The sequence below is a fragment of the Myotis brandtii genome, unplaced genomic scaffold (genome assembly GCF_000412655.1).
Source record: "Myotis brandtii unplaced genomic scaffold, ASM41265v1 scaffold284, whole genome shotgun sequence".
In the NCBI taxonomy this organism is placed as follows: domain Eukaryota; kingdom Metazoa; phylum Chordata; class Mammalia; order Chiroptera; family Vespertilionidae; genus Myotis; species Myotis brandtii.
In genome coordinates this window covers 380,859-388,630 of record NW_005360846.1, presented here as the reverse complement: position 1 = coordinate 388,630, position 7,772 = coordinate 380,859, and the positions used below count along the sequence as shown (strand labels likewise).

The window sequence follows — 7,772 nt, the reverse complement described above, 5'->3', positions numbered from 1 at the left end:
GGTAGAGAGAGATAGAAACATCAATGATGAGAGAGAATCATTGATTGGCTGCCTGCTGCACGCCTCCTACTGGGGCTCAAGCCTGCAACCCAGGCATGTGCCCTTGACCGGAATCGAACCCAGGACTCTTCAGTCCACAGGCCGACGCTCTATCCACTGAGCCAAACCAGCTAGAGCTAATTTATTTGAGAGAGAAAGAGAGAGAGAGAGACAGAGACACACAGAGAGTGACATCGATTTTGTTGTTCCACTTATCTATGCATTCATTGGTTGATTCTTGTATGTTTGCTGACCACGATCAAACCCACAACCTTAGTACATAGGGATGATGCTCTAACCAACTGAGCTATTCGGCCAGGGCTTCTCTATAGTGCTTGAAAGTGGAAAGGGCTTAGGATGGACAAAAGGGAAGAGAAAGAGAACAAAGGACAAAATGCCCACATGTATGGGAAGCAGTGAATGGACCTAGATGCTTAAAGAGTACTGGGAGATAAGCATGGAAAGACTTAAATGTTAGACTAACATTTGACACTGAAGTTTCTAAAGCGAGACAGTACATGATGAAGTGGCATTTTGGAAATCACGTAAAGGCAAAAGAGATATGACCTTTCCTCCACAGCTCTCTTGGATCATGAATTGCTCCACAAGAAGCCAATACCATCAACCTCCTCACAGCAAAGCACTCAGAGCCAAAATCACCCAAGATCTTTCTCTTCTAAACTGCCGCATCACCCGTAATGGCCATCACTCACTGAAGACTTCCTGTGTATTGGATATTACAGGCTCCTGGCTAGGGGGGACTCAGAGCCTCGCTGCAGAACAGGACCAGACAACCAGACAGTGTGCTCTAAGTGCCAAGTGACCTGTACAGAAGAGAAAACAAAAAGCCTAAAGGGTGGGGCTGGAAACACCATTATACAGAAGCCATCTGAATCCCGCCACAAGAAAGGCTTGGTCCTGGTCAGGTGACAGTACCAAGACAGGGAATCTTGAAGAACTGAGAAAAGCAAGGTCCACACACAGGACAAGGAAGGTATCCCACTGGCTAGAGCACAGGACTTGTGCAGGAGACAGAGACAGATGAGGTCAGACAGGGGAACAGGCCAGCCTGTGGGCTCCCCCTCATTCAGAGGATCCCTCAGGAAGTGGGGAGCCCCCGTGGGCTGCGAGCTGAGGATAAGCCATGCTTGTAGCCTGCTTCATCTTTATGGTGCATATACACGTCTCTCACACTCTGTGTCTTGAAGGGGTAGAGAATTACAACTGTATTATATTTGCATGGTTCTGGGGCTCAGAGCCATTTTAAATTAGTTGATTAATACTTCCAACATGGTAACACCAAAATAGTATTGTTCTCCAAATTTCCTCTAAACCCAATAGTGACTAAGAGCCTTTTAAAATTTTCACTAATATCTAACTGTTTCCTCCAACATCAAGAACTTTTTTTAAAATATATTTTTATTGATTTCAGAGAGGAAGGGAGAGGGAGAGAGAGAAACACCAATGATGAGGTAGGATCATTGAACTGACTGCATCCTGCACACCCCACACTGGGGATCGAGCCTGCAACCGGGCATGTGCCATAACCTGGAATCAAACTGTGACCTCCTGGTTCATAAGTTGACACTCAACCACTGGGCTATGCAGCTGGCCTCTTTTTATTATTATTATTATTATTATTATTGTTAATCCTCACCCGAGAATATTTTTTCCATTGATTTTTAGAGAAAGTGAAAGGGAGGGAGAGAAAGAGAAAGTGACAGGGAGAGGGAAATGATGGGGGGGGGTGGAGAGAGGAGAGAGAGACACATCGATTGGTTGCCTCCTGCATGCCCCCTGACTGGGGTGGGGGACTGAACCTGCAACCCATCCGTTTGTGGGCCTACACTCCAACCATTGAGCAACACCAGCCAGGGCAAGAAATATCTTATTAAAAGGTTGCAGATTGAATATAAAATACAAGTTTGGAGATGAAGACTGCACCATATTCAATCTCTTAGATGAAACTGAGGGCACTATGGGTGGAAACACTTACTGAGTGCTGGCTATGCGCCAGGACTGTGCTAAGACAATAAATAAATGAATAAAAATGGTCCTTCCATCAGGGTTTACAATCCAATGAATTTCACAAAGTAGGCACCAAAACTAATATGACAAATTAATAAAATAAGACCTACTCATATTAAATTCCTACCTTAAAGCCATCTGCTATCAGCCTGTGTTGAGCACTTTTTTCTGCTCTAGATGATTTTGTGGAAGCATATAATATTAAGAGTACAAATATTTAATCTCTAATCGCTGATGTCAAATAAGAATTTAATTTTAACTCTATTTCTCTTCTACATGAGTCAATTAAATATTGCTTCCTGTGAGCAAACCAGAGTATTTCTCCATGGACCACACCCACCATGAGAAAAGAAAGGTGTATTGTACTATAAAATGATAACATCTCAGACTCTGGGCCATACAGCAACTCCTTTAGGACACCACCTTAAGCAATTATGGTCAGAAACGTGAAGGCAAGACAGCTGTGTGGACATGGAGAGCAATGCAAATTAGTGGCCAAGAAAAAACACCAACATGTAAACCTTGGAAACTTTTAGCTATTTAATAGTAAATAATGTACACCAATGATAACCTGCTCTATGGTGCTAGCTCTTATAAATTGAATGAAGATAAATAATTCACCATTTTAGTTGCTACTATAACGATATTTTATTATTTCACAAAAATCCTTAAACTTTTATTAGAATATCACAATACATTTTCAGAAGCTTACTTGCGGAATTAACTAAGACACAGAAATGTGTACTTAATCAAGTCAAAGGACAGACTTGTTTTTAAAGCAGAGAATCAAATGCATGGCTTATATTTACTTATTTTTATATTACTAATATAATACTCCCTTATTTATAGACAGGACAACCAACCACAATGAGATGATCCCAATCACTAGGTATTATTATTATTAATAATTTTGATCCTCACTGGAAGCTATGTTTTATTGCTTGTAGAAAGAGAGGAAGGGAGGGAGGGAGGGAGAGGGAGAGAGAGAGACATCCATATCGGTTGCCTCCCCTATGCACCCTGACCAGGAATTGAACCTGCAACCTAAGTATGTGCTCTGATTGGGAATCAAACCCGCAACCTTTTAGTGTACGGAGACGACGCTCCAACAGGCTGAGCCATCCGGCCAGGACCCAATCATTAGGTGTTTAAACTTTGGCTAAGCCTTCACTTTGAGTCAGAACCACTCTTCAAATAACCAGTGCTAACCAGTGAGAGTCATGAAATTGTAGTAACAACCTAGGCCCCAACTCTCCCACCCAAATCTGCCATAATCGCCTCCTGAACCTGCAACCTAAGTATGTGCTCTGATTGGGAATCAAACCCGCAACCTTTTAGTGTACGGAGACGACGCTCCAACAGGCTGAGCCATCCGGCCAGGACCCAATCATTAGGTGTTTAAACTTTGGCTAAGCCTTCACTTTGAGTCAGAACCACTCTTCAAATAACCAGTGCTAACCAGTGAGAGTCATGAAATTGTAGTAACAACCTAGGCCCCAACTCTCCCACCCAAATCTGCCATAATCGCCTCCTAACTGATCTGCTTGGGTCCACTCTGACCCCACTCTGGTTCTCCCACAAGGCACCCACAACTAGCATGGCACTTTATTTAAAACTCCCCTGTTTCCAAACTCCTATTTAACGAGGATGCAAAAAACTCCCACAATCTGGTCCCTGCCTACTTCTCTAACCTTGTTCTCCTCCTGCTGCATTCTATGATCTAGGCACATGAATAAAAGACTGCTATTATAACCCAATATCTATTTTCTTCCTCAATAATTAAATTCTGAGTTTTAGCTGAATATGTGGGAAAGGAATAAGGATCTTTCCCAGCCTCCCTTGCAGCTATGTGGCTGGATTTGGGTCAATGGGATATAAGCCATGCCCTTAAGAGAAGAAGTATGGCCCTTTCCCTTTCCTGCTGGTTGGAATGTGGAAACTAAAAGCTGAAGGAGTCACTTGGATCACTAGGTAGAAAGTGTCTGGTGGAGGATGACAGCACAAGATGGATAGAGTCAGGTCCGATAGCTGTGAAACTGCCAAACCTGGACTTTTACATAAGAAGCTTCTTTACTGTTTAAAGCACTGTTGCACTGGGTTTTCTGTCCCTGAGGCAGTTTTACCTAACCCTAATATATGATACCATTCTGCCATATTCTCCATTCTCTGGACTCTGGGGTCATGCATGTGATTCCCTCTGCCTGGAACACTGCTAACACCTTCTGCACCGTCTGCTTTCATCTTCAAATCTGAGCTGAAATGTTACTCTCTCAGGTAAGTCTTCCTTGACTCCCTAGATGGGGTTAAATATTCTTGCTATTTTTCCCTTACACCTTCCCTTGGGTAATCCTCACCATGCCTATAATTGCTGGGTTAATGTGAATCTCTTTCGGTATTACATACTCTTTAAGGACAAGTATCTGCTTTGCCCACTGTCATCCAAGTGTTTGGCACTCAGTATATGCCCAACAAATATTTGTTCAATAAACAAATGAATAATGTCATAGCCCTTGCATAATTTCTGGACCACACCTTGAGTACTTCCTGGCCTTACATTACAGGACTCCTGTAAACTTCACCTGTAGTTCTATTCCTGTCTAACAATCTCACAATGTAAACACTATTTCTCTACTCTCTCTCTTGGATAATTCTGAAATGTGTCAACTCCTTCAACAGATCCACACAGCTCTTTCTTGCACAGTTTCACTTTCTTATAATGTACCTAGGATTAGAGTGGAAAGAATTATGGATATTCTTGAAATTTTAAAAAAAATGGAACAGCAATTTTAAGAAGAACAAAGTTGAAAGTATCATGCTATCTGATGTCAAACTATATACAAGGTTATAGTAATCAAAACATCCTGGTACTAGCATAAAAACAGACACATAGATTAATAGAACAAAGTAGAGAGCTCAAAAGTAAACCCACGCCTTTCTCTTACCAATATTTTTTTCTAATGTATTCCCTCAGACAAGGGAAACAAAAGAAAAAATAAGCAAATGGGACTACATCAAACTAAAAAGTTTTCACACAATACAGGAAACCAGCAACAAAACAAAAAGACAACCTACTGAACGGGAGAAGATATTCAACAATGATATATCTGATAAGGGAATATATATATATCTCCAAAATTTATAAAGAACTCCTACAACTCAACACCAAAACAAACAACCCCATTAAGAAATGGGCAGAGGACCTGAATAGACACTTCTCCAAAGAGGATATACAGGTGGCCAATAGACATATGAAAAGATGCTCAATGTCACTAATCATCAGAGAAATGCAAATTAAAACCACAATGAGGTATCTCTTCACACCTGTCAGAATGGCTATCATCAATAAATCACCAAATAACAAGTGTTGGCAAGGATGTGGAGAAAAGGGAACCCTTGTGCACTATTGGTGGGAATGCAGATTGGTGCAGCCACTATGGAAAACAGTACAGAAGTTCCTCAAAAAATTAAAAATGAGCCCTAGCCAGTTTGGCTCAGTGGATCGAACGTCGGCTGCAAACTGAAGGGTCCCGGGTTTGATTCTGGTCAAGAGCACATGCCCAGGTTGCGGGCTCAATCCCCAGTAGGGGGCGTGCAGGAGGCAGCCGATCAATGATTCTCATCATTGATGTCTCTCTCTCCCCCTCCCTTCCTCTCTGAAATCAATAAAAAAATATATTTTAAGAAAAAAAATTAAAAATGAAACTGCCTTCAAAAAAGAAAAAGAAAAAAATGAAACTGCCTTATGATCCAGCAATTGCACTTTTGGGTATACATCCAAAGAAATCCAAAATACTAATTCAAAAGAATATATGCAACCCTATGTTCAACTGCAGCATTATTTATAATAGCCAAGATATGGGAGCAACCCAAGTGCCCATCAACAGACCAGTGGATAAAAGAGCTGTGATACTATATACAATGAAATATTCCTTGACCATAAAAAAGAATGAAATCTTACCATTTGTGACAGCGTGGATGTACCTGGAGGGTATGATACTAAGTGAAATAAGTTAGAGAAAGACAAACACCATATAATATTACTTATATGTGAAACCTAAAGAACAGAATAAATGAACAAACAAAACTGAAACAGACTCACAGATAGAGAACAGACTGATGGTTGCCAGAGGGAAGGTGGGCTGGAGGACTGAGTGAAAAAGGTGAAGAGATTAAGAAGTACAGATTGGTAGTTACAGAATAGCACAGGGAATATAGTCAGTAACATTGTAATAATTATGTATGGTGCCAAGAAGATACTTGAAATATCAAAATGCTTTGTAAAATATAAGACTATCTAACCACTAGCTGTACACCTGAAACTAATACAATATAACATTGAATGTTACCTGTAATTGAAAAAAAAGAAAAGAAAACCCTCACTCACTAATATGACCAACATTTTCAAGAGTTGGGATGACTTACAAGTCTTTTTTAAAGGAAAATATAAAAAAATGGCCGAAACCGGTTTGGCTCAGTGGATAGAGCGTCGGCCTGCGGACTGAAAGGTCCCGGGTTTGATTCCGGTCAAGGGCATGTACCTTGGTTGCGGGCATATCCCCAGTAGGAGATGTGCAGGAGGCAGCTGATCGATGTTTCTCTCTCATCGATGTTTCTAACTCTCTATCTCTCTCCCTTCCTCTGTAAAAATCAATAAAATATATTTTTTTAAAAAAAACATACAAACCATATTATGTGAATCTGGCCAGGTACAGGAAAACATTCTTAAAATATTTTACAAGCCTCTGGATCACTTTTTTATGGCATTACAAGTAGCTGTCAATTTACTGCTTTAGGTACTCACACTTACTTCACTGACAGCCTACATGGCTTATTTATTTCAAAAATTAAGCACCTTTTTGCTATAACATTGTGGAGTTAAATAAAATAGAGTCCCAAGAAGGAGGTAGTGGAGATAAGACCAACAAAAATCAAGAGATGTGAGTAGCAGTCTTCAGTTTTGTCAATGATTTACTGGGTGACCCTGGGTCAGATCTCTTTTAGTAACAATCCAAGTTCTCTTCTTAACTCTAAAATGAAGTGTTCAGTACACATAATTCCTTAGGTCCTTTCCAAGGAAAATATTTTGTTGCCATATCGACTGGCTGTTAATAATTTAATAGAGGTGACATTGGTAATTATGCCAAAAACTATAATTACAAGTATTCACGGGAAATCTGGTATCTGCCTGTAAGTTTTAGGCTCGATGAAGGTTTAAATTAGTCTAAAATATGGTTCTTCAGAGATCTAAAATCAAATGTGTACTTGGAAACGCTAGTTTTTGCCTGATGAGAATGGCTTTTAGAATGTGTTTTTCCAAGGTATGTTATTCTCCTCCCACATTCGTTAGGCGCCCACACTGGATTCAAAAGGTGCTCGGTACAACCCCCCTGGCCAATAAAAAAACAATGGGTTCGCCGGCACTCCCTGGATCACTGTGCCTCCCTTCCCTTAAGCTGTTCTGGAGCCTGATAAGAAAGCTCCAGGGAGCGGTGGATCCAGCGTCCGGCAACTGCACAAACGTCTGCATTACAACATCTGGTCTTGTTCCGTTTTTCAGAGCAAGGTCTAGTCTAGGCTTTCCACATTTCTATGCAAAGTTAAAGCAATTTGTAGCCGCCTCTGGTCGCGAACAGACTGAAAGCACCCCACGCACGTCCCGGCGCCCCGCTGCTGCCATTCCCGGACGCTGCGGGCTCTACCTGGCC

At 41.1% G+C, this 7,772-nt stretch overlaps 1 protein-coding gene across 2 annotated transcripts in view; it reads right to left on the bottom strand.

Annotated features, from left to right (window-relative positions):
* ZZEF1 (zinc finger, ZZ-type with EF-hand domain 1) overlaps positions 1-849 on the bottom strand; it is a 106,996-nt gene extending 106,147 nt beyond the window's left edge. The window contains exon 1 of one of the 2 annotated variants that reach the window (XM_014541948.1): positions 753-849. The gene's annotated coding sequence lies outside the window, so the exon portion shown is untranslated. The remainder of the gene's footprint in view (positions 1-752) is intronic. The other variant, XM_014541947.1, reaches the window with a different exon arrangement.
* Between the last annotated feature and the right edge of the window lie 6,923 nt (positions 850-7,772).